Source organism: Triticum aestivum, chromosome 6D, assembly GCF_018294505.1.
Source record: "Triticum aestivum cultivar Chinese Spring chromosome 6D, IWGSC CS RefSeq v2.1, whole genome shotgun sequence".
NCBI lineage: Eukaryota > Viridiplantae > Streptophyta > Magnoliopsida > Poales > Poaceae > Triticum > Triticum aestivum.
Genome location: NC_057811.1, coordinates 346,978,629 through 347,006,006, shown reverse-complemented (window position 1 = coordinate 347,006,006; position 27,378 = coordinate 346,978,629).

Below are 27,378 nucleotides of genomic sequence, written 5' to 3'. Positions count from 1 at the left end.
CGAGTCCTTTCTCAAGGAAAAGTTTCTCTCGAAAGAATTGAGTGGGAGGATGGTGGAGACTTGATAAGGTTATTGAACCGTCACTTCAACTAGTGTGTAGCAGGGCACAGGAAGTTGTTCCTGTGGCACCTATACCAATTGAAGTGGAAGCTTATGATAGTGATCATGAAACTTCGGATCAAGTCACCACCAAATCTCGTAGGACGACGAGGATGCGTGCTACTTCAGAGTGGTATGTGATCCTGTCTGAGATATCATGTTGTTGGACAATACTGAACCTACGAGCTATGGAGAAGCGATGGTGGGCCCATATTCCGACAAATGGTTAGAAGCCATGAAATCCGAGATAAATGGATCTTTGAGAAGAAGACGGACGTGGACGGTAATGTTACCGTCTATGAAGCTCGACTTGTGGCAAAGAGTATTTCCACAAGTTCAAGGAGTTGACTACGATGAGATCTTTTCTATCCGTAGTGATGCTTAAGTCCGTCAGAATCATGTTAGCCATTAGCTGCATTTATGAAATCTGGCTAGATGGATGTCAAACACAAGTTCTCCTTACCAGTTTTCGCTAAGAGAAAGGTTGTATGTGATACAATCAGAAAGGTTTTGTCGATTCCTAAGGATGCTAAAAGGTATGCTAGCTCCAGTTGATCCTTCCATGCGACAGAGCAAAGCATCTCGGAGTCAGAATATACGCTTGATGGAGTAGATCAAAGTTTTCTGGGTTTATACCAAAGTTTGCTTAGAAACTTGTATTATACAATAATAGTGAGTGGGAGCGCGTACACATTTCTGATGAGTATATGTGAATGACATATTGTTTGATCGCGAAATGATGTAAAAATTCTGGAAAGCATAAAGGGTTGTTTGAAAGGAGTTTTTCAAAGGAAGACCTGGATAAAGCTGCTTACATATTGGGCATCGAGATCTATAAGAGATAGATCAAGACGCCTGATGATACTTTCAAAGAACGCACACCTTGACATGATTTTGAAAGAGTTCAAAATAGATCAGCAAAGAAGGAGTTCTTGGCTGTGTTACAAGGTGTGAGTATTGAGTAAGACTCAAGACCTGACCACAGCAGAAGAGAGAGAAAGGACGAAGGTCATCCCCTATGCTTTAGACGTAGGCTCTACAGTATGCTATGCTGTGTACTGCACATGAAGTGTGCCTTGCCATGAGTTGGTCAAGAGGTACAATAGTGATCCGGGAATGGATCACATGACAGCGGTCGAACTTATCCTTAGTATCTAGTGGACTAAGGAATTTTCTCGATTATGGAGGTAAAAAAGGAGTTCGTCGTAAAGGGTTACGTCGATGCGAACTTTGACACTAATCCGGATGACTCTGAGTAGTAGACCGGATTCGTATAGTAGAGCAGTTATTTGAAATGGCTCCAAGTAGCGCGTGGTAGCATCCACAAGAATGACATAGATATTCGTAAAGCACACACGGATCTGAAAGGTTCAGACCCATTGACTAATAACCTCTCTCACAAGCATAACATGATCAAACCAGAACTCATTGAGTGTTAATCACATAGTGATGTGAACTAGATTGTTGACTCTAGTAAACTCTTTGGATGTTGGTCACATGGTGATGTGACCTGTGAGTGTTAATCACATGGTGATGTGAACTAGATTATTGACTCTAGTGCAAGTGGGAGACTGTTGGAAATATACCCTAGAGGCAATAATAAATTGGTTATTATTATATTTCCTTGTTCATGATAATCGTTTATTATCCATGCTAGAATTGTATTGATAGGAAACTCAGATACATGTGTGGATACATAGACAACACCATGTCCCTAGTAAGCCTCTAGTTGACTAGCTCGTTGATCAATAGATGGTTACGGTTTCCTGACCATGGACATTGGATGTCGTTGATAACGGGATCACATCATTAGGAGAATGATGTGATGGACAAGACCCAATCCTAAGCCTAGCACAAGATCGTGTAGTTCGTTTGCTAAGAGCTTTTCTAATGTCAAGTATCATTTCCTTAGACCATGAGATTGTGCAACTCCCGGATACCGTAGGAATGCTTTGGGTGTACCAAATGTCACAACGTAACTGGGTGGCTATAAAGGTGCACTACAGGTATCTCCGAAAGTGTCTGTTGGGTTGGCACGAATCGAGACTGGGATTTGTCACTCCATGTAAACGGAGAGGTATCTCTGGGCCCACTCGGTAGGACATCATCATAATGTGCACAATGTGACCAAGGAGTTGATCACGGGATGATGTGTTACGGAACGAGTAAAGAGACTTGCCGGTAACGAGATTGAACAAGGTATCGGGATACCGACGATCGAATCTCGGGCAAGTAACATACCGATTGACAAAGGGAATTGTATACGGGATTGATTGAATCCCCGACATCGTGGTTCATCCGATGAGATCATCGTGGAACATGTGGGAGCCAACATGGGTATCCAGATCCCGCTGTTGGTTATTGACCGGAGAACGTCTCGGTCATGTCTGCATGGTTCCCGAACCCGTAGGGTCTACACACTTAAGGTTCGATGACGCTAGGGTTATAGGGAAAGTATGTACGTGGTTAACGAATGTTGTTCGGAGTCCCGGATGAGATCCCGGACGTCACGAGGAGTTCCGGAATGGTCCGGAGGTAAAGATTTATATATGGGAAGTCCTGTTTTGGTCACCGGAAAAGTTTTGGGTGATATCGGTAATGTACCGGGACCACCGGGAGGGTCCCGGGGGTCCGCCAAGTGGGGCTACCAGCCCCAGAAGGCTGTGTGGGCCAAGTGTGGGAGGGGACCAGCCCCAGGTGGGCTGCTGCGCCTCCCCACCAGGGCCCAAGGCGCATGGGAGAGTGGGAGGGGGCAAACCCTAGGTCCAGATGGGCCTTAAGGCCCACCCTAGTGGCGCCCCCCCCCCTCTCCTCCCCTTGGCCGCCCCCTTGGATGGGATCTAGGGCTGGCCGCCTCCCCTTGGGGTGGGAACCCTAGAGGGGGCGCCGCCCTCCCCCTCCCCTATATATATTGGGGTTTTGGGGCTGCCATAGACATGAGAACGTCTCTCTTTCGGCGCAGCCCTACCCCTCTTCCTCCTCCTCCTCTCCCGCGGTGCTTGGCGAAGCCCTGCGGGATTGCCACGCTCCTCCATCACCACCACGCCGTCGTGCTGCTGCTGGATGGAGTCTTCCCCAACCTCTCCCTCTCTCCTTGCTGGATCAAGGCGTGGGAGACGTCACCGGGCTGCACGTGTGTTGAACGCGGAGGCACCGTTCTTCGGTGCTCAGATCGGAATCAACCGCGATCTGAATCGCTACGAGTACGACTCCCTCATCCGCGCTCTTGCAACGCTTCCGCATCGCGATCTACAAGGGTATGTAGATGCACTCCCCTTCCCCTCGTTGCTAGATTACTCCATAGATTGATCTTGGTGATGCGTAGAAAATTTTGAATTTCTGCTACGTTCCCCAACATAGAAGGTAGTGCTTACTAAATTCATCCACTTCATACCGCTCAAAAATGATCCATTAATAAGGTTGATCATGTCTTATTAACAACCACTTTCGATTAGCATGAAACCAAAGAACTTTCGTAAATCACTAAGTTACCTCAATGGGGATATGAATGTCCCCAATGATAAGCATTTCATATTTCTTTTTGACAGTAGGTAGAGGTATTTGAAAACTTCCAATAGTGATTGTCGGAGATTTTTCAATAACATTAATACCATTCACTTGGAATTGTTTCTTCGGAAAGTGCACCATATGCTCATTACCATTAATATGAAAAGTGACCTTGCTTTTGTTGCAATCAATAACAGCCCCTGCAGTATTCAACCAAGGATAATCCACATGTTGTCGTCCTCGGGCATCTCAAGTATAGCAAAGTCAGTCAAAATAGTAACATCAGCAACAACAACGGGCACATCCTCACAGACACCGATAGGTATGGCAGTTGATTTGTTAGCCATTTGCAAAGATATTTCAGTAGATGTGAGTTTATTCAAGTCAAGTCTTTTATATGAAGAGAAAGGCATAACACTAACACCAGCTCCTAAATCACACAAAGCAGTTTTCACATAATTCTTTTTGATAGAGCAAGGTATAGTTGGTATTCCCGGAACTCCAAGTTTTTTAGGTACTCCATCTTTGAACGTGTAATTAGCAAGCATAGTGGAGATTTCAGCTTCCGGTATTTTTCTCTTATTTGTGATGATGTCTTTCATATACTTTGCATAAGGAGGCATTTTAAGGATATCAGTCAAGCGAGTACGCAAAAAGGCTGGCCTCAGCATTTCAGCAAAGCGTTCAAATTCTTCATCATCACTCTTTTTAGTTGACTTGGGTGGAAAAGGCATAGGTTTTTGAACCCACGGTTCTCTTTCTTTACCGTGTTTTCTAGCAACAAAGTCTCTTTTATCATATATTTTATTCTTGGGTTGTGGGTTATCAAGATCAACAGGTGGTTCTATCTCAACATCATTATCTGGTTCTTTTTCATTATTTGGTTGAGTGTCTTCATGAACCTCATCATTGTATTTTTCATTATCACTAGGTGAGTGTTCATTACCAGATTGAGTTTCGGCATCAAAGATAGAAGTTTCATTTTCGTTATCACGAGGTTTTTCTATTTCAGGTTCACTAGAAGTGTGCAAAGTCCTATCATTTTTCTTTTTCTTTCTAGAAGGACTAGGTGCACTAGTGTTAGCTCTTTGTGAATCTTGTTCAATTCTTTTTGGGTGTCCCTCAGGATAAAGTGGTTCCTGAGTCATTTTACCTCCTCTAGTTGCAACTCTAACAGCAAAGTCATGCATATTATGATTCATTTCATCAAGTAATTCTCTTTGTGATTTAGCAACTTGTTCTAACTGAGTTTGAACCATAGAAGCATGTTTTCCAGCACCTCTAACATCATTTGATATTCTAAATAACAAGTCACTCAAGCGAGCAATCATATCAGAATTATATTTCAATTTTTTCATAACATTTGCATTGAAGTGATCTTGTTTTCTAATGTAGTTTTCAAACTCATAGAGGCATTGACTAGGATGCATATTGTGAGGATTATCGTTTTCATTGAACTTCATAAGGGAATTTACCTCTACCACCTTAGGCATTGGTGGTGTATTAAGCCCATGTATTTCTTCAATAGGAGGTAAATTTTTAACACCCTCGGCTTTAATACCTTTTTCCTTCATAGATTTCTTTGCCTCTTGCATATCTTCAGGACTGAGATATAATATACCCCTCTTCTTCGGAGTGGGTTTAGCCGGTGGTTCGGGAACAGTCCAATCATCATAATTTTTCAATATGTTATTCAATAATTCTTCAGCTTGAGCAATAGTTCGTTCCCAGAAAACACAACCAGCACAACTATCTAGGAAATCCCTAGAAGCATCGGTTAGTCCATTATAGAAGATATCAAGTATTTCATTTTTCTTAAGAGGATGATCAGGCAAAGCATTAAGTAATTGGCAAAGCCTCCCCCAAGCTTGTGGGAGACTCTCTTCTTTAGTTTGCACAAAGTTAAATATTTCCTGTAAGGCACCTTGTTTCTTATGAGCAGGAAAATATTCTTTAGAGAAGTAATAAATCATATCCTGGGGACTACGCACACAACCAGGAGCAAGAGTATTGTACCAAGCTTTAGCATCACCCTTTAATGAGAAAGGAAATAATTTGAGAACAAAGTAATAGCGAGTTTTCTCATCATGAGTAAAAAACGGTGGCTATATCATTCAACTTAGTAAGATGTGCCACAACAGTTTCAGTTTCATAACCATGGAAAGGATCAGATTCAACCAGAGTAATTAACTCTGGGTCGACAGAGAATTCATAATCCTTATCATCAATAAAGATAGGTGAGGTAGCAAACTTAGGATCACATTTTATTCTACCATTCAGAGATTTTTCTTTATACTTGCATAATAATTTCTATAGATCATCTGTGTCCTTACAAGCAAGTATATCTCTAGTTGTCTCCTCATTCATAACATAACCTTCCGGTACCTTAGGCAATTCATATCTAGGAAGGCTAGTTCTAGCAGGTGTTTCAAGAGTTTCAGTTTCAGGCTCATCATCAGATTCAACAACATCATTTTGTATTACTCTAGCAATTTGTTCATCAAGAAATTCACCAAGTGGCACATCATCATTATCAAGCAAGGTACTAGCATCATCATAAGCATCATTCATAGTAGAAGTAGCATCATCAATAACTTGCGACATATTAGAATTGATAGCATGTGGTGGTGTTGCAAGTTTCCTCAAAACTGAAGGTGAATCTAAAGCAGAACTGGATGGCAGTTCCTTACCTCCCCTCGTCTTTAAGGGAAATATCTTAGTCTTTGGATCCTTCAGATTCTTCATTGTGATAATATGATAATAATCCCAAGTGACTCAAAAAATATAGCTATGCTCCCCGGCAACGGCGCCAGAAAAAGGTCTTAATAACCCACAAGTATAAGGGGTCGCAACAGTTTTTGAGGGTAGAGTATTCAACCCGAATTTATAGATTCGACACAAGGGGAGCCAAATAATATTTGAAGGTATTAGCAGATGAGTTGTCAATTCAACTACACCTGGAGATTAACTATCTACAACAAGTAATCAGTAGCAAAGTAGTTTGATAGTTTTGATAGTAGTGACAGCAGCAACGATAACAGTAACAGTGATAGCAGTAATTTTGTAGCAAATGTAACGGTGATGATAGCAGTAGTAACTTAGCAGAAACAATATAATACAAATTCGTAGGCATTGGATGGGTGACTTGTTGGATGATATTCATCCTGTGACAGTTATAACCTAGGGCGATACGGCACTAGCTCCAGTTCATCGATATAATGTAGGCATGTATTCCATAAATAGTCATACGTGCTTTATTAAAAGAACTTGCATGACATCTTTTGTCCTACCCTCCCGTGGCAGCGGGGTCCATATTGGAAACTAAGGGATATTAAGGCCTCCTTTTAATAGAGAACCGAAACAAAGCATTAACACATAGTGAATACATGAACTCCTCAAACTACGATCATCACTGAGAGTGGGCCCGGTTGTTGTCACTCCGGGGTTGTCGGATCATAAGACGTAGTAGGTGACTATAACTTGCAAGATCGGATCTAAAACATGGATATAATGATGAATTCATAAACGGTTCAGATCTGAGTTCATGGCACCCGGGCCCAAAGTGACAAGCATTAAGCATAGCAAAGTCATAGCAACATCAATCTAAGAACATAGTGGGTACTAGGGAATATGCCCTAACAAAACTAACTCGATTACATGATGAATCTTATCCAACTCCTCACCGACCAGCGAGCCTACGAAGGAATTACTCACTCCCAGTGAGGAGCATCATGGAATTAGCAATGGAGATGGGTTGGTGATGACGAAGAACGAAGATCCCCCTCTCCGGAGCCCCAAACGGACTCCAGATCTGCCCTTCCAAGGAAGAATAGGGCTTGGCGGCGGCTCCATCTTGTGGATCACGATAATTCTTTCTCCCTGATTTTTTTCTCCGAAAATAGGAATTTATAGTGTCAGGGTTGAGGTATGCGGGGCCACCGGGTTGGTACAACCCACCTGGGCGCGCCAGGAGAGGGGGGTGCACCCTGGTGGGTTGTGCCCACCCAGGGGCCCCTCTCTGGTGGGTCTTGGCTCCAGTAATTCTCTTTTATTCCATAAAAAATCCTCTCAAAGTTTCGTTCCATTCCGAGAACTTTTATTTCTGCACAAAAACAACACCATGGTAGTTCTGGTGAAAACAACGTCAGTCCGGGGTTAGTTTCATTCAAACCATGCAAATTAGAGTCCAAAACAAGAGGAAAAGCGTGAGAAAAAGTAGATACATTGGAGACGTATCATCCGTGCGCTTTACTTAAATCTTTTGAGTATGGCTTTATAGAATGCTTCACGTGCTTCACTTATATCTTTTGAGAAAGCATATTGGTCTCTCTCTATAGTTATGTTACTTGTATAATGCTTTACGAACTTCACTTATATCATTTAGATCATGAATGAAATTATATTGAAAGTGGGTTTGAATAGGTCAACTTTAGACACTTATTGATCCCACTATTTTGGAGAGTGGCACAATTTATGTGGATTACATTATTAAAAGTGGGTTGGAAGAGGTCAAACTGTAATCATTGGCATTGATCCCACTGTCTTACAGACTCCTTCCTTGAATAAGTATGATTATTTTTCTCTTGTGCTTCACTTATATCTTTAGAGTAAAATTTATGAATGAGCTGAATGTCATGTTCTTCATTTACTATATGTATGTTGAAATGCATCCTCACCTTAATTTATCAGTATAAGTGGGACTATGATAGCACATGTCTTTAATCAAGTAAGGGAGTTATATTATAATGACAATGAGCATTAGTTTTATTAAGTTGTACCTATCATGTTTTGGTAGGAAGTATCTTCCAGTGAAGGATGTATGATTGGCTTGGTACATGCTTGACAAATTCCAATTCGGCCTTGGTGGTATTCAGGTTTGTAGGTTACCATCATGATTATATTTTCTCAATAATGTTACTATTAGAGAATGCATGATTGTGATTTTTGTGCCTAGTAAAGTAGTTGCCTCCCCGTATTTTGCTAGCCTTTCCTTGTACTAAGCGAAAATACTACTTGTGCATACAAAATCCTTGAAACAAGTTTATGCCATAAAGTGTCCCCCATTGTACCTATATACGATATTACCTTGTCGTTCCAAGTAAATTTGCATGTGAAATCTTTAAATCTTCAAATGAACATCTGTTTTATGTGCCCGTACCGCTCATCGAGTGATGGGGTAGTCAATATCTGCCATCATAAGTGTGTTTTACTCGCGACGGGAGTTTATTCGCTTGTCAAATTTGAGGGAAGCTGGTAACAAGGATGCCAGTCCTAAATTACTTATAAAAAGATGCTCCTCTGTGATAGTGTCCTGGAATAGGGGTCCCGGCCTAGCCGGTCCATTCCATGGGCCGAACTGACAGCTCATTGATGAGGAAGGACTCTAGAGGCTTCTAACCTGTGGTGGGAGCATATCAGGCTCCACCGACGACTTGGCGCGTATTTCAAGTATATATATTAGATTCGGCATGTAACCCTCATATGGCAACCGACCGTATGTAACCCCAGATACCCCTGGTGCCTATATAAGCCGGAGGGTTTAGTCCCTAGAGGCACATTGATCACATCACCATTACCCTTAGGGTTTAGTCCACAACTTACGATCTCGAGGTAGATCAACTTTGTACTTTGATACACCCACAATATAAGCAAGAGCAGAACGTAGGGTTTTACGTCCTCGAGAGGGCCCGGACCTAGGTAAACACCGTCTCCCATGTCTCCTATTACCCATCGATCTGATCTCACAGCTCGGGCCCCCCTACCTGAGGTATACCAGTTTTGACACTAACATTGGTGCTTTCATTGAGAGCTCGCTGAGTGATCGCCTAGGAGCGATGGCTTTGCCAATTGGCAATCTGAGTCCCCTCGACACCCTTGGTGTATCGACAACTCTCACTAACGGGCCATCTGAGGGTTCGACAGATCCCAAATTGCACTCCCCCTTCGAGGCAGCAGGTCGCAATCCTGAACTCTGTCCGGAGCTTTACGCTCCCCCAATGAGCTCGGCCGACGGAGTCCAATTGAGGAAACCTCATATCCGAGCTCCCATCTGAGGGACGGGCGCAAGATCAACCAGTCAGAAGAGATGGGCGTTTCGGATGTTAAGTCGAGCTAGGATGCCTCCTTCTCCGCGCACTTTTCCCACAAATAGAATGGGGACACTTCAGAGTCCCCCCACCCCCCCCCCCCCCCCCCCGATTGGATTGAAATTCTTGATCCCACCGATACGTCTCCAACATATCTATATTTTTTATTCTTCCATGCTATTATATTATCTCTTTTTGATGTTTTATATGCATTAATATGCTATTTTACATTATTATTTGGGACTAACTTATTAACCTAGAGCCCAGTGCCAGTTTCTGTTTTTCCTTGTCTTTTGAGCTTCGCGGAAAAGGAATACCAAACGGAGTCCAAACGAAATAAAACTTCAGGATGATTTCTCTTGGACCAGAAGACACCCAGGGGACTTGGAGTCCAAGCCAGAAGAGCCACGAGGCGGCGGCAAGGGTGGAGGGCGCACCCTAGGGGGGCGCCCCCTACCTTGTGGCCCCCTCGGGACTCCCCTGACCTAGCTCTTCGTCCTATATATTCACATATATTCCAAAACCCTCAGAAGCATCCATGAAAACACTTCTCCACTGCCGCAACCTTCTGTTCCCATGAGATCCCATCTTGGGGCCTTTTTCGGCATCCTGCCGGAGGGGGATTCGATCACGGAGGGCATCTACATCAACCCTATTGCCCTTCCAATGAAGCGTGAGTAGTTTACCACAGACCTATGGGTCCATAGCTAGTAGCTAGATGGATTCTTCTCTCTCCTCGATTCTTAATACCATGTTCTCCTCGATGTTCTTGGAGATCTATCCGATGTAATCTTCTTTTTTGCGGTGTGTTTGTCGAGATCCGATGAATTGTGGATTTATGATCAGCTTATCTATGAATATTATTTGAACCTTCTTTGAATTCTTATATGCATGATTTGATATCTTTGTATTTCTCTTCGAATTATCGGTTTGGTTTGGCCAACTAGATTGGTTTTTCTTGCAATGGGAGAGGTGCTTAGCTTTGGGTTCAATTTGCGTGATTTCACCGAGTGACAAAGTAGGGGTAGTGAGACACGTATTGAATTGTTGCCATCGAGGATAAAAAGATGGGGTTTTCATCATATCGCTTGAGTTTATTTCTCTACATCATGTCATCTTACTTAAGGCATTACTCCATTCTTTATGAACTTAATACTCTAGGTACATGTTGGATAGCGGTCGATGTGTGGAGTAATAGTAGTAGATGCAGGCAGGAGTTGGTCTACTTGACACGAATGTGATGCCTATATGCATAATCATTACTTGGATATCGTCATAACTTTGCGCTTTTCTATCAATTGCTCGACAGTAATTTGTTCACCCACCGTATTATTTGCCTTCATGAGAGAAGCCTCTAGTGAAACCTATGGCCCCCGGGTCTATTTTTCATCATATTAGTTTTTGATCTACTGTTTTGCAATCTTTTATTTTCAGATCTATAAACCAAAAACCCAAAAATATTTGATCTTTTGTTTAGTTCTATCTATCTCTATCAGATGTCACCTCTGCAAGTGACCGTGAAGGGATTCACAACCCCTTTATCGCGTTGGGTGCAAGTGTTTGATTGTTTGCGCAGGTGCATCTATTGGGGACTTGCGCGTTTCTCCTACTGGATTGATACCTTGGTTCTTAACTGAGGGAAATACTTATCTCTATTGTGCTGCATCACCCTTTCCTCTTCAAGGGAAAAACCAACGCAAGCTCAAGAAGTAGCAGGAAGAATTTCTGGCACCGTTGCCGAGGAGATCTACGTCAAGCCTACCAAGTACCCATCATAAACTCTCATCTCTTGCATTACATTATTCGCCATTTGCCTCTCATTTTCCTCTCCCCCACTTCTAAAACGATTTTTGAAAAGATTTGCCTTTTTATTCGCCCTTCTTTCATTTGTCTCTCTGTTTGCCTTTTGTTTACTCGTTTGCTAGATTGGTTTGTTGCCACCATGTCTTAATCTGGGGAGGTTTTTATCGAAAAAGATAGTGGTAATCTTGAGGAAAATTTTGATGACTTTGCTAATAATGATCCTCATGAAGAACCTACTATCATGCATACTAAAAAATCCCGCATACGTAGCGGTAATATTATTGGAAATGGTGTTATTCAAGATTTCTTTACTTGTGCTGGCATGCTACCTATGCCAGGAGGATCTATTCTTAATAAAACTAATAGTCTTGCGGATGCTATAACTTTGCTCATTATTGAACTTGAATGACAATTTGTTCATATGCATCCTTGCATACAAATGATTTTCCTAGAGTTCTCTAATATTCAGCATTCTCATGTTAAGCGTTCAGCCACTATATTTTTAGCTCACGAGTTTAGATTTATTATGAAGGAAGCTAGCGAAATTTTTGCTCATTACAAAATAAATGCTGGTTGTCCTCCCATAGAGGAGATCCTTTTTAATCAAGAGGAAATAATGAGAATTCAATCTCCTGATTTTGTTGCCTATAAGGAAAATTTGAGAAAAAGAGTCCCTACTGAGGTTTTGGTTGATAAGATCTCTAAACTTAATGATAAATTTGCTATACAAAACAACGGACTAGGGTTCATACTAGGAGATAAGATTATGAAGTTTCACCAAAGAAAGGCTTATAATGATGAGTTGATTATAAATTATAAGGGGCCAAAGGAGGAACCTATACCTCCCGCACTTGATCTTAGGGATCCCTACCCTATTAAATTAACCCTTTTGATAATTTTTGCTTACCACAAAGGAAACTTGCTGCTAAAAGAAGGGAGTATGAGATGATCATGGATGATCTCCCTTACTATTACGCCAATACCTAGATCTATGTTTTTATGCCTAGCTAAGGGCGTTAAACAATAACGTTTGTTGGGAGGCAACCCAATTTTATTTTTGTTCTTGCTTTTTTGGTTCTGTTTTTTAATAAATAATTCATCTAGCCTCTGGTTAGATGTGTTTTTGTGTTTTAATTAGTGTTTGTGCCAAGTAAGACCTTTGGGATGGCCTACGGTGATAGTTGATTTGATCTTGCTAAAAAATAGAAACTTTTGCGCCTAGAAAAATAATTCTCATTTTTTACAGAGGCGCGATAAAATACTGATTCTTTTTGCCAAGATTGATATACAAATTTCCTCTGGTGTCCTAAATTTTCAGAATCTTTGGAGTTACATAAGTATTCGAAGTTTACAGATTGCTACAGACTGTTCTATTTTTGACAGATTCTGTTTTCTATGTGTTGTTTGCTTATTTTGGTGAATCTATGGGTAGTATCGGGGGTATGAACCATGGAGAAGTTGGAATATAGTAGATATTACACCAATATAAATAAAGAATGAGTTCACAACAGTACCAAAAGTGGTGATTTTATTTTCTTATACTAACGGATCACATGAGATTTTCTATTGAGTTTTGTGTTGTGAAGTTTTCAAGTTTTGGGTAAAGATTTGATGGACTATGGAATAAGGAGTGGCAAGAGCCTAAGCTTGGGGATGCCCAAGGCACACCAAGGTAATATTCAAGGACAACCAAGAGCCTAAGCTTGGGAATGCCCCGGATGGCATCCCCTCTTTCGTCTTCGTCTATCGGTAAATTTACTTGAGGCTATATGTTTATTCACCACATGATATGTGTTTTGGTTGGAGCATCTTATATGATATGAGTCTTTGATTTTTAGTTTTCCACAATCATACTTGTTGTACACACCTTTTGAGAGGGACTGATACGTCTCCAACGTATCTATAATTTTTTATTGTTCCATGCTATTATATTATCTGTTTTGGATGTTTCATGGGCTTTATTATGCACTTTTATGTTATTTTTGGGACTAACCTATTAACCGAAGGCCTAGTGCAAATTGCTGTTTTTTTGCCTATTTCAGTGTTTCACAGAAAAGGAATATCAAACGGAATGAAATCTTCGCGAGGATCGTTTTTGGAACAAACGCAACCCAGGAGACTTGGAGTGGACGTCAAGGAAGCAACGAGGCGGCCACGAGGTAGGGAGGCGCGCCCAGGGGGTAGGCGCCCCCCCCCCACCCTCGTGGGCCCCTCGTGGCTCCACCGACCTACTTCTTTTGCCTATATATAATCATATACCCTGAAAACATCGAGGAGCACCACGAAAACCTATTTCCACCGCCGCAACCTTCTGTACCCGTGAGATCCCATCTTGGGGCCTTTTCCGGCGCTCTGCCGGAGGGGGAGTCAATCATGGAGGGCTTCTACATCAACACCATAGCCTCTCCGATGATGTGTGAGTAGTTTACCACAGACCTTCGGGTCCATAGTTATTAGCTAGATGGATTCTTCTCTCTCTTTGGATCTCAATACAAAGTTCTCCTCGATTCTCTTTGAGATCTATTCGATGTAATTCTTTTTGCGGTGTGTTTGTCGAGATCCGATGAATTGTGGGTTTATGATCAAGATTATCTATGAACAATATTTGATTCTTCTCTGAATTCTTATATGCATAATTTAATATCTTTGCAAGTCTCTTCAAATTATCAGTTTGGTTTGGCCTACTAGATTGATCTTTCTTGCAATGGGAGAAGTGCTTAGCTTTGGGTTCAATCTTGCGATGTCCTTTCCCAATGACAGCAGGGGCAGCAAGGCACGTATTGTATTGTTGCCATCGAGGATAAAAAGATGAGGTTTATATCATATTGCTTGAGTTTATCCCTCTACATCATGTCATCTTGCCTAATGTGTTACTCTGTTCTTATGAACTTAATACTCTAGATGCATGCTGGATAGCGGTCGATGTGTGGAGTAATGGTAGTAGATGCAGAATCGGTTCGGTCTACTTGTCACGGACATGATGCCTATATACATGATCACTCCTAGATATTCTCATAATTATGCGCTTTTCTATCAATTGATCAACAGTAGTTTGTTCACCCACCATAGATTATGCTATCTTGAGAGAAGCCACTAGCGAAACCTATGGCCCCCGGGTCTATCTTCCATCATATTAATCTCCCGTCAACTAGCTATTTCTGTCGCTGTTTATTTTGCAATCTTTACTTTTCAATCTATACAACAAAAATACCAAAAATAAATATTTTATTATCTTTATTAGATCTCACTTTTGCAAGTGGCCGTGAAGGGACTGACAACCCCTTTATCGCGTTGGTTGCAAGTTTCTTGATTGTTTGTGCAGGTACAAGGGACTTGCGTGTAGTCTCCTACTGGATTGATACCTTGGTTCTCAAAAACTGAGGGAAATACTTATGCTACTTTGCTGCAAATACTTACGCTACTTTGCTGCATCACCCTTTCCTCTTCAAGGGAAAACCAACGCATGCTCAAGAGGTAGCAAGAAGGATTTATGGCGCCGTTGCCGGGGAGATCTACGCACAAGTCAAGACATACCAAGTACCCATCACAAACTCTTCTCCCTTGCATTACATTATTTGCCATTTGCCTCTCGTTTTCCTCTCCCCCACTTCACCTTTGCCGTATTATTCACCCTCTTTTTCCGTCCGTCTCTTTTCGCTTGCTTCTTGTGTGCTTGTGTGTTGGATTATTTGTCACGATGGCTCAAGACAATACTAAATTGTGTGACTTTTCCAATACCAACAACAATGATTTTATTAGCACTCTGATTGCTCCTATTACCGATGCTGAATCTTGTGAAATTAGTGCTGCTTTGTTGAATCTTGTCATGAAAGATCAATGTTCTGGCCTTCCTAGTGAAGATCCCGCTACCCATCTAAACAACTTTGTTGATTTGTGTGATATGAAAAAGAAGAAAGATGTGGACAATGATATTGTTAAATTGAAGCTATTCCCGTTTTCGCTTAGAGATCGTGCTAAAACTTGGTTTTCTTCTTTGCCTAAAAATAGTATTGATTCATGGAATAAGTGCAAAGATGCTTTTATCTCTAAGTATTTTCCTCCCGCTAAGATCATCTCTCTTAGAAATGATATTATGAATTTTAAGCAACTTGATCATGAGCATGTTGCACAATCTTGGGAGAGGATAAAATTAATGATACGTAATTGCCCTACACATGGTTTGAATTTATGGATGATTATACAAAAAAATATGCTGGATTGAATTTTACTTCTAGAAATCTTTTAGATTCGGCCGCGGGAGGCACTTTTATGGAAATCACTTTAGGAGAAGCTACTAAACTCCTAGATAATATTATGCTTAATTATTCTCAATGGCACACCGAAAGATCTACTAGCAAAAAGGTTCATGCAATAGAAGAGATTAATGTTTTGAGTGGAAAGATGGATGAACTTATGAAATTGTTTGCTAATAAGAGTGTTTCTTCTGACCCTAATGATATGCCTTTTTCTACTTTTATTGAGAATAATAATGAATCTATGGATGCGAATTTTGTTGGTAGGAACAATTTTGGTAACAACGCGTATAGAGGAAACTTTAATTCTAGGCCGTTCCCTAGTAATTCCTCTAATGATTATGGTAATTCCTACAACAACTCTTACGGAAATTTTAATAAGATACCCCCTGATTTTGAGACTAGTGTTAAAGAATTTATGATTTCGCAAAAGAATTTCAATGCCTTGCTTGAAGAAAAATTGCTTAAGATTGATGAGTTGGCTAGGAACATGGATAGAATTTCTCTTGATGTTGATTCTTTGAAACTTAGATCTATTCCACCTAAGCATGATATCAATGAGTCTCTCAAATCTATGAAAATTTCCATTGATGAGTGCAAAGAAAGAACCGCTAGGATGCGTGCTAAAAAGATTGCTTTGTAAAAGTGTGTTCTTCTAGTTTTCATGATGATAATGATGAAGATCTAAAAGTAATTGATGTGTCCCCTATTAAATCTTTGTTTTCCAATATGAATCTTGATAAAGATGGGACTGGAGATGAGTCAACTTTAGTTAAAAGGCGTCCCAATGACTCGGAGTTTTTAGATCTTGATGCAAAAATTGGTAAAAGTGGGATTGAAGAGGTCAAAACTTTAGATAGCAATGAACCCACTATTTTGGATTTCAAGGAATTTAATTATGGTAATTGTTCTTTAATATATTGTATTTCCTTGTTGCAATCCGTGTTAAATTCTCCTCATGCTTATAGTCAAAATAAAGCTTTTACCAAACATACCGTTGATGCTTTAATGCAATCTTATGAAGAGAAACTTGAATTAGAAGTCTCTATCCCTAGAAAACTTTATGATGAGTGGGAACCTACTATTAAAATTAATATTAAAGATCATGAATGCGATGCTTTGTGTGATTTGGGTGCTAGTGTTTCCACGATTCCAAAAACTTTGTGTGATGTGTTAGGTTTCCGTGAATTTGATGATTGTTCTTTAAATTTGCATCTTGCGGATTCCACCATTAAGAAACCTATGGGAAGGATTAATGATGTTCTTATTGTTGAAAATAGGAATTATGTGCCCGTAGATTTTATTGTTCTTGATATAGATTGCAATCCTACATGTCCTATTATTCTTGGTAGACCTTTCCTTAGAACGATTGGTGCAATTATTGATATGAAAGAAGGAAATATTAGATTCCAATTTCCGTTAAGGAAAGGCATGGAACACTTTCCTAGGAAGAAAATTAAATTACCTTATGAATCCATTATGAGCCACTTATGGATTGCATACCAAAGATGATGATACCTAGATCTATTCTTGTTTTTATGCCTAGCTAGGGGCGTTAAACGATAGCGCTTGTTGGGAGGCAACCCAATTTTATTTTTGTTTCTTGCTTTTTGTTTCTATTTAGTAATAAATAATTCATCTAGCTTCTGTTTAGATGTTTTTTTATGTTTTAATTAGTGTTTGTGCCAAGTAGAACCAATAGGATCTTCTTGGGTGATCGTTGTTTGATCTTGCTGAAAAAGACAGAAACTTTGCGCTCACGAAAATAATTGTTAAAATTCACCAGAACGTGATAAATTGCTAATTAGTTTTGCAGTATATCAATATACAAATTATCCAGGTTTTCCTAGTTTTTCAGAATTTTTGGAGTTCCAGAAGTATTCGAACAAATTTGATTGCTACAGATTGTTCTGTTTTTGACAGATTCTGTTTTTCATGTGTTGTTTGCTTATTTTGATGAATTTATGGCTAGTATCGGGGGTTATGAACCATAAAGAAGTTGGAATACAGTAGGTTTAACACCAATATAAATAAAGAATGATTTCATTACAGTACCTTAAGGTGGTGATTTATTTTCTTATACTAACGGAGCTTACGAGTTTTCTGTTGAGTTTTGTGTTGTGAAGTTTTCAAGTTTTGGGTAAAGATTCGATGGACTATGGAATAAGGAGTGGCAAGAGCCTAAGCTTGGGGATGCCCAAGCCACCCCAAGGTAATATTCAAGGACAACCAAGAGCCTAAGCTTGGGGATGCCCCGGAAGGTATCCCCTCTTTCGTCTTCGTCTATCGGTAACTTTACTTGAGGCTATAGTTTTATTCACCACATGATATGTGTTTTGCTTGGAGTGTCTTGTATGATTTGAGTCTTTGCTTTTTAGTTTACCACAATCATCCTTGCTATACACACCTTTTGGAGAGACATACATGAATCAGAATTTATTAGAATACTCTATGTGCTTCACTTATATCTTTTGAGCTAGATAATTTCGCTCTAGTGCTTCACTTATATCTTTTAGAGCACGGTGGTGGTTTTATTTTATAGAAATTATTGATCTCTCATGCTTCACTTATATTATTTTGAGAGTCTTATAGAACAGCATGGTAATTTTCTTTGGCTCTAAAATTAGTCCTAATATGATGAGCATCCAAGATGGGTATAATAAAAACTATCATATAAAGTGCATTGAATACTATGAGAAGTTTGATTCTTTATGATTGTTTTGAGATATGAAGATGGTGATATTAGAGTCATGCTAGTTGAGTAGTTGTGAATTTGAGAAATACTTGTTCTAAAGTTTGTGATTCCCGTAGCATGCACGTATGGTGAACCGTTATGTGATGAAGTCGGAGCATGATTTATTTATTGACTGTCTTCCTTATGATTGGCGGTCGGGGACGAGCGATGGTCTTTTCCTACCAATCTATCCCCCTAGGAGCATGCGCGTAGTACTTCGTTTTGATAACTAATAGATTTTTGCAATAAGTATGTGAGTTCTTTATGACTAATGTTGAGTCCATGGATTATACGCACTCTCACCCTTCCACCATTGCTAGCTTCTCTAATACCGCACACCTTTCGCCGGTATCATACACCCACCATATACCTTCCTCAAAACAGACACCATACCTACCTATTATGGCATTTCCATAGCCATTCCGAGATATATTGCCATGCAACTTACCACCGTTCCGTTTATTATGACACGCTCCATCATTGTCATATTGCTTTGCATGATCATGTAGTTGACATCGTATTTGTGGCAAAGCCACCTTTATAATTCTTTCATACATGTCACTCTTGATTCATTGCATATCCCGGTACACCGCCGGAGGCATTCACATAGATTCATATTTTGTTCTAAGTATTGAGTTGTAATTCTCGAGTTGTAAGTAAATAAAAGTGTGATGAGCATCACTATTAGAGCATTGTCCCAAGTGAGGAAAGGATGATGGAGACTATGATTCCCCCACAAGTCGGGATGAGACTCCGGACAAAAAAAAAGGCCAAAAAAAGGGAGAAAGGCCCAAACAAAAAATAAAAAAATGAGAGAAAAAGAGAGAAGGGACAATGTTACTATCCTTTTACCACACTTGTGCTTCAAAGTAGCACCGTGATCTTCATGATAGAGAGTCTCCTATGTTGTCACTTTCATTTAATAGTGGGAATTTTACATTATAGAACTTGGCTTGTATATTCAAATGATGGGTTTCCTCAAAATGCCCTAGGTCTTCCTGAGCAAGCGAGTTGGATGCACGCCCACTTAGTTTCTTTTGTTGAACTTTCGTACACTTATAGCTCTAGTGCATCCGTTGCATGCAATCCCTACTCACTCATATTGATATCTATTGATGGGACTCTCCATAGCCCATTGATACGCCTAGTTGATATGAGACTATCTTCTCCTTTTTTTCTTCTCCACAACCACCATTCTATTCCACATATAGTGCTATGTCCATGGCTCACGCTCATGTATTGTGTGAAAATTGAAAAAGTTTGAGAACATCAAAAGTATGAAACAATTGCTTGGCTTGTCATCAGGGTTGTGCATGATTTAAATATTTTGTGTGATGAAGATAGAGCATAGCCAGACTATATGATTTTGTAGGGATAATTTTCTTTGGCCATGTTATTTTGAGAAGACATGATTGCTTTATTAGTATGCTTGAAGTATTATCGTTTTTATGTCAATATTAAACTTCTGTTTTGAATCTTATGGATCTGAACATTCATGCCACAATGACGAAAATTACATGGATAAATATGTTAGGTAGCATTCCACATCAAAAATCCAGTTTTAATCATTTACCTACTCGAGTACGAGTAGGAATTAAGCTTGGGGATGCTTGATACGTCTCCAACGTATCTATAATTTTTTATTGTTCCATGCTATTATATTATCAGTTTTGGATGTTTTATATGCATTAATATGTTATTTTATATTATTTTTGGGACTAACTTATTAACGTATAGCCCAGTGCCAGTTTCTGTTTTTCCTTGTTTTTTAGCTTCGCAGAAAAGGAATACCAAACGGAGTCCAAACGGGATAAAACTTCACGATAATTTTTCTTGGACCAGAAGACACCCAGGGGACTTGGATTCCAAGCCAGAAGAGCCACAAGGAGGCGGCAAGGGTGGAGGGCGTGCCCCCCAACCTTGTGGCCCCCTCGGGACTCCCCTGACCTATCTCTTCGTCCTATATATTCACATATATTCCAAAACCCTCAGAAGCATCCACGAAAACAATTTTCCACCGCCACAACCTTCTGTTCCCATGAGATCCCATCTTGGGACATTTTCCGGCATCCTGCCGGAGGGGGATTCGCTCATGGAGGGCATCTACATCAACTCTATTGCCCTTCCGATGAAGCGTGAGTAGTTTACCACAGACCTACGGGTCCATAGCTAGTTGCTAGATGGCTTCTTCTCTCTCTTTGATTCTCAATACCATGGTCTCCTCGATGTTCATGGAGATCTATCCGATGTAATCTTCTTTTGCGGTGTGTTTGTCGAGATCTGATGAATTGTGGATTTATGATCAACTTATCTATGAATATTATTTGAATCTTCTCTGAATTCTTATACGCATGATTTGATATCTTTGTATTTCTCTTCGAATTATCTGTTTGGCTTGGCCAACTAGATAGATTTTTCTTGTAATGGGAGAGGTGCTTAGCTTTGGGTTCAATCTTGCGTGATTTCACCCAGTGACAAAGTAGGGGTAGTGAGACACATATTGAATTGTTGCCGTCGAGGATAAAAAGATGGGGTTTTCATCATATTGCTTGAGTTTATTCCTCTACATCATGTCATCTTACTTAAGGCGTTACTCCGTTCTTTATGAACTTAATACTCTAGGTGCATGTTGGATAGCGGTCGATGTGTGGAGTAATAGTAGTAGATGCAGGTAGGAGTCGGTCTACTTGGCACGGACGTGATCCTATATGCATAATCATTGCATTGGATATCGTCATAACTTTGCTCTTTTCTATCAATTGCTCGACAGTAATTTGTTCACCCACCGTATTATTTGCCTTCATGAGAGAAGCCTCTAGTGAAACCTATGGCCCCCAAGTCTATTTTTCATCATATTAGTTTCCGATATACTATTTTGCAATGTTTTATTTTCAGATCTATAAACCAAAAACCCAAAAATATTTTATCTTTTTGTTTAGTTCTATCTATCTCTATCAAATCTCACCTTTGCAAGTGACCGTCAAGGGATTGACAACCCCTTTATCGCGTTGGGTGCAAGTGTTTGATTGTTTGTGTAGGTGCATCTATTGGGGACTTACACGTTTCTCCTACTGGATTGATACCTTGGTTCTTAACTGAGGGAAATACTTATCTCTACTATGTTGCATCACCCTTTCCTCTTCAAGGGAAAAACCAACGCAAGCTCAAGAAGTAGCACCACCCACCCCCCATGTCGAGTATTGCCCAAGTAATTCGGGCCCTCCTGACGTTTGGGACCTAATCTATGTGAAATAATGAGCCGGGAAGAAAGTTCGACAATTCTGGTCGAGATTCTTGTTCGTGAAGAACATAATAACCAACTGCTCCGACACAAAACTACTGGACGCCTTTTATCACAATTGTGATGACGAGGGTGTGTTCAACGCCCTCCTCGACAACGAGCTCAAACTTTCTCCGATCTCTCAGAACTAGTGTCGAATTTTTGCGCCATTGAAGATGCCTGGTTGGCTCAAGATGAAAATTCGGAGCCAGTCCTGTCCGGAAAATCGAAAGATGCTACTTGTGAGTTGCGTTGGGATTTCCTCGAAGAGGAGAGGATGATGCAGTACAATAGAGATAAGTATTTCCCTTAGTTAAGAACCAAGGTTATCAATCCAGTAGGAGAACTATGCAAGACCTCGTGAACAGCACCTACACACAAAAGAACATATACTTGCACCCAAAGCAAAGAAGGGGTTGTCAATGCCTTGGCGGTTAATTGCAAGGATCAAATCTCGTACTGATAGATAGATACGCAAAAACACAAAATAAAATAACTGTAAATAAATTGTAGCAAGGTATTTTTGGATTTTAATATATGATAAATGGACCAGGGGCCATAGTTTTAACTAGAGGCTTCTCTCTCGAACAAAAAGCATACGGTGGGTAGACAAATTACTGTTGGGCAATTGATAGAAAAGCGCATAGTTATGACGATATCCAAGGCAATGATCATGTATATAGGCATCACATCCGAGACAAGTAGACCGACTCCTGCTTGCATCTACTACTATTACTCCACACATCGACCGCTATCCAGCATGCATCTAGAGTTTTAAGTTCATAAAGAACGGAGTAACGCCTTAAGCAAGATGACATGATGTAGACAAAGTAAATCCAATCAATATGAATAAACCACATCGTTTTCCCCTTAATGGCAACAATACAAATACATGTCTTGTCCCTTTATGTCACTGGGATAGAGAGCACCACAAGATTTAACCCATTATAAAGCACCTCCTCCATTGCAAGATAAATCAATCTAGTTACCAAACCAAACGGATAGATCAGAGAGCAATACAAAGCTATAATAATCATGCATAAAAGAGTTCAAAGGAGACTCAAATAATATTCATAGGTAATCTAATCATAAACCCACAATTTATCGGATCTCAACAAACACACGCAAAAGAAGAGTACATTGAATAGATCTCCAAGAACATCGAGGAGAACATTGTATTGAAGATCAAAGAGAGAGAAGAAGCCATCTAGCTACTAGCTATGGACCCGTAGGTCTGTGGTAAACTACTCACACATCATCGAAAGGGAAGCAAGGTAGATGTAGAGGCCCTCCGTGATCGATTTCCCCTCCGGTAGAGTACCGGAAAAGGGTCTCCAAATGGGATCTCCGAAGAACAGAAACTTGCGGTGGCGGAAAAGGTATTGTGGGTGGCTCTCTGTTGGTTTCCCGATTTTAGAGAATTTATAGAGTTGGAATTAGGTCAAACGGAGCCACGGTGGGCCCACAAGGTACTAGGGCGCCCCTGCCCCCTAGGCGCGCCCTAGTGCCTTATGGCCTTCTTGTTGCATGTCTGGTCTCCTCCGGAAGCTTCTATGGTCTCTCTTATCCAGAAAAAAATTGTCAAAAAGTTTCATGGCATTTGGACTTCGTTTGGTACTGATTTTCTGGAAAACCAAAAACAGGCAAAAACAACATCTGGCACTTGGCACTAAGTTAATAGGTTAGTCCCAAAAAATGATATATAAATGCATATAAAACATCCAAAATTGATACTATAATAGCATGGAACAATCAAAAATTGTAGATACGTTGGAGACGTATCAAACATCCCCAAGCTTAATTCCTGCTCGTCCTCGAGTAGGTAAATGATAAAATAGAATTTTTGATGTGGAATGCTACCTAACATGTTCATCATGTAATCTTTCTTTTATGGCATGAATATTTAGATCCGAATGATTCAAAGCAACAGTTTATAATTTGACGTAAAGACATCAATACTCAGGCATTCCAACAAACAATCATGCCTTTCAAAATATCAATGCTAAAGACCGATATCCCTACTAATCATATAGCCTTTTCATGCGCCATTCTTAACACAAAGTATAAATCATGCACTACCCCGGTGTCAGCCAAGCAATTGGTTCATACTTTTTAACGTGCTTCAGCTTTTTCAAATCTCTCGCCGTACATGAGCGCAAGCCATGGATATAACACTATGGGTGGAATAGAGTATGATGGTAGAGATTGATTCTCGTGGTTGTTAGTGGGTTACTCTATCACCAAGCTATCTTTTACATACCTTTCACTCCCATAAATGATGTTTTTGCAAAAGTTCTTCCAAAGTGTTACTGACAACCAAGAGTTAGCTAGACGCAGTACAATAATTCCTAGTTGATTACTTTGTCTAAATTAATGAAAGTTTTGTTCTAATTATCTTGTCCTAGCCCGCTTTCATAATAACCATTGTTGTGGTTACAACTATGCTATTTTTTGTGAAGAAAGTGGTGGGCTATCTAGGCGCACCGATCGTAAGTGAACCAAAACCTTCTCACTGTTACGATTTAAACAACTAGTTCCTTACGGTCTTGTTTCTTGCTCGAGGATGATCAAGGTGTAATCTTGTGGAGGTTGATGGGTGTATTTTTACACTCATTTACAAGCGGATAATGCCAAATATTCCTAATTTGACATTATCACTAATGACTAATAAAACCAAAAGATTTAACCATTGTTTATTTTGTATCCTACAAGAATGGACTATTTAAGGGCGCAAAGTGAATCATAGAAAGAAAATATGAAGTTCGGCGAACAACCCCAAGCAATCGGAGGCCCGGAGATGCAAGCACAAGAAAATACAACACCTCGTATGAGCACGCTCGCTTGTACTAGTGCTCATACACTACTGCAGGTTGCTGCTAACGCGACACTACGATCAGAGACCCTTCGATGAAACTGTGTGCGATGCCATAATCGCAAACGATGGTGTAAAATAACCGTCAAAAAAGGTGCAAAACGTTTGCGATGGAGGATGCATCAAACACGGTTCAGATTTTAGTTGCGTGCGCGATGCAGGGCATATGGTTCAGCTCAATTAACTGTTTGCGATGAGGAGGAACAAAAGAAACGAGCAGCCAGATGAAGGTGTGTGCGATATACAACATACGGTTCACTCGGATGAACTATTTGTGATTAGGCAACACAAAAGAAACGGGCAGCCAGATGAAGGTGTGTGCGATATACAACATACGGTTCACTCGGATGAACTGTTTGTGATTAGGCAACACAAAAGAAACGGGCAGCCAGATGAAAGTGTGTGCAATATACGGCATGCGGTTCACTCGGATGAACTGTTTGCGTTGAGACAAGAGAACAGAAATGGTTCAATATAACAAGATGTGTGTGATACGCGGCAAACAGGTCTGTAATCAGAAATGTGTGCGAAGACCGATAATAACACAGACGATTGCTTCTAATAAGACGTATGTGATATGCTCTGTCTACATAACATCTATTGGCCATTGGGGGATGGGCGGTCATCCGGATACGCCATAAGGATGCGAAGAGGCATCCTATCAGCAAGGACTAGCTGTTTAACGAGTAGCTCATGTAAGAAAACTCTCAAGTTAAGTGTGCTCAGGCTGGAGCAGCCATCAGATGAGTGACTGGATGGGAAGTTGTGTTGATGTTAAATTAACTGATAGGATGGGTCATATCTGTCAAATTAAATGACTAATACGACCCATCCCATGAGTTAATTTAACCTCGAGGTCCTTGTTTTTTATTTTATTTTTTATTTTTTAACACATGTTAAAGAAGGTCTACCGCATTACTTTTTGAGAATGTGCGATACGTGGCATACAGTGATCCATCCGACCTGTTTGTGATGGAATAGGCCGTGTGTGTTGTGGGCAGATGCTTGCTAGTATTCAACCGTTTGGGATTGATGAATTCATCACCGACGGGTTCCCTAGTGTGGTCCGTGTTCATCTGATCATCATCTACTTCTTGTGCTAGCTCGATGTTCCTTCTATGCTAAGTTTCCATTAATTGATGGTGTTTTATGAACACGCCACCGTTTCCCGCCATTTCCTCACCTGATTCCCGCCACCCAGCGATATTGCACATAGGCGGCGCGCGACGCACGGAGGCGACAAGCGCAGCCTGTAGCACATCCACCTTTTCCAAGCATGCCAACCCACCAAAGCGCCGCCTCTGCCATCAACCTCGTCGACGAGGAAAACGAGCAGGCGCCACGCCCATCGAGGCCGAGGCCCTCCCCGGAAACGCGATGGAGGACGCCGTGATGCGCGTCATCGCCAGGGTTGAGCAGACCTTTGGCGCATGGCGCCTAAGCGCTGCGGATCAAGATAGGCATGTCAGCACCGATAGGCTGCAGCTTGCCGCACAACATGATCGATGGCGCGCCGCAGAGCAAGCTAGGCGCGTCCGCGCCGATAGGCTACGGATCTCCGCACGGCGAGACCACTGGAGCACCGCAGAGCGAGAGGCGGGGCGCGCCGCACAGCAAGAGCGGATCCATCGGCGCTTGCCTGCTGTCGACACGGTGTCACAGCTGGGTACACGTCCCGTCAGTACCCCCATTCCTCGCCAGGAGTGGGCAGAGGCCCTCAGCGCCGTACTTGCACCAAAGGTCGGCCGCGCCGTACTTGCACCGGACGCCTGCCGCACCGTTTGCATGGGTGCCGCCGTTCGCCTTGTTCGCGGCCCGCTGGATGCCAACGCATTGGTCCATAGGCTCGACCGCCTCCTTGGCCCAGGTGTCCACCTGGGCGTAGTAGAGGAACATGGCCGTCGCGTCCTCGAGCTGGTGATCTCCGATGAAATAGCCAACTTGGAGCTCGAGATCGCGCTCCAGATGTACCGCGAGCGTGTCGACCGCTTGGACAAGCGCCTGCACGAGTTCAGGCAGAGCCAAGAGCTACTGTAGGCAAGGGCTGCTGGTCATGGTCTCATGGACGCGTTTTATTTTGAAAAGTTGTTTCGACGTGGATAGCGATGTATTCACAGCAATCATAGTATTGCTCTGTTTCAATGTGTGTACTCTGTTTTCCATTCTTATATGTTCTGTTTCAATGTGTGTATATACGCTTTCCATTATGTATATGTGGATGATAACAGCTAGATTCAAATTAATATACAAAAACAGATAGAAAATAGAATTCATAATATATATATATATATATATATATATTAATTGTTCATTAGTTCATCACAGAATATATATATATATATAATATCATCACATATACGTGATGATACTTAACTACTAAGTACAATGCATAAAACTGAAAACGAACAATACTAAAACTAATAATCCCTCCTGGGGCCAGTATTCTGGCAGCCCCTCGCCAGCAGCTCTCTGGTGCGTGGCATCTTCCCAGTGCGGAGGCAGTACTCCACCTCCTCCGCCTCGCAGTGCTTGACGTACCGATCTGCCTTTTGCTGGCGGACGCACGCGGCCGATCTTGCCATTTCGTTGGGCGCCCACCGGAGCTCCTCGCTGGTGGCACGCTGGAGCTTATCGGCCCACCTCCATGCAGCGACGAGGCGCCCATGGCCTATGACCTTCCTCGCGAAGTACCCGTCTTCGTACACCTCCTCCGCACGACGACACGCCCGCCCCCAAAGCTCCGC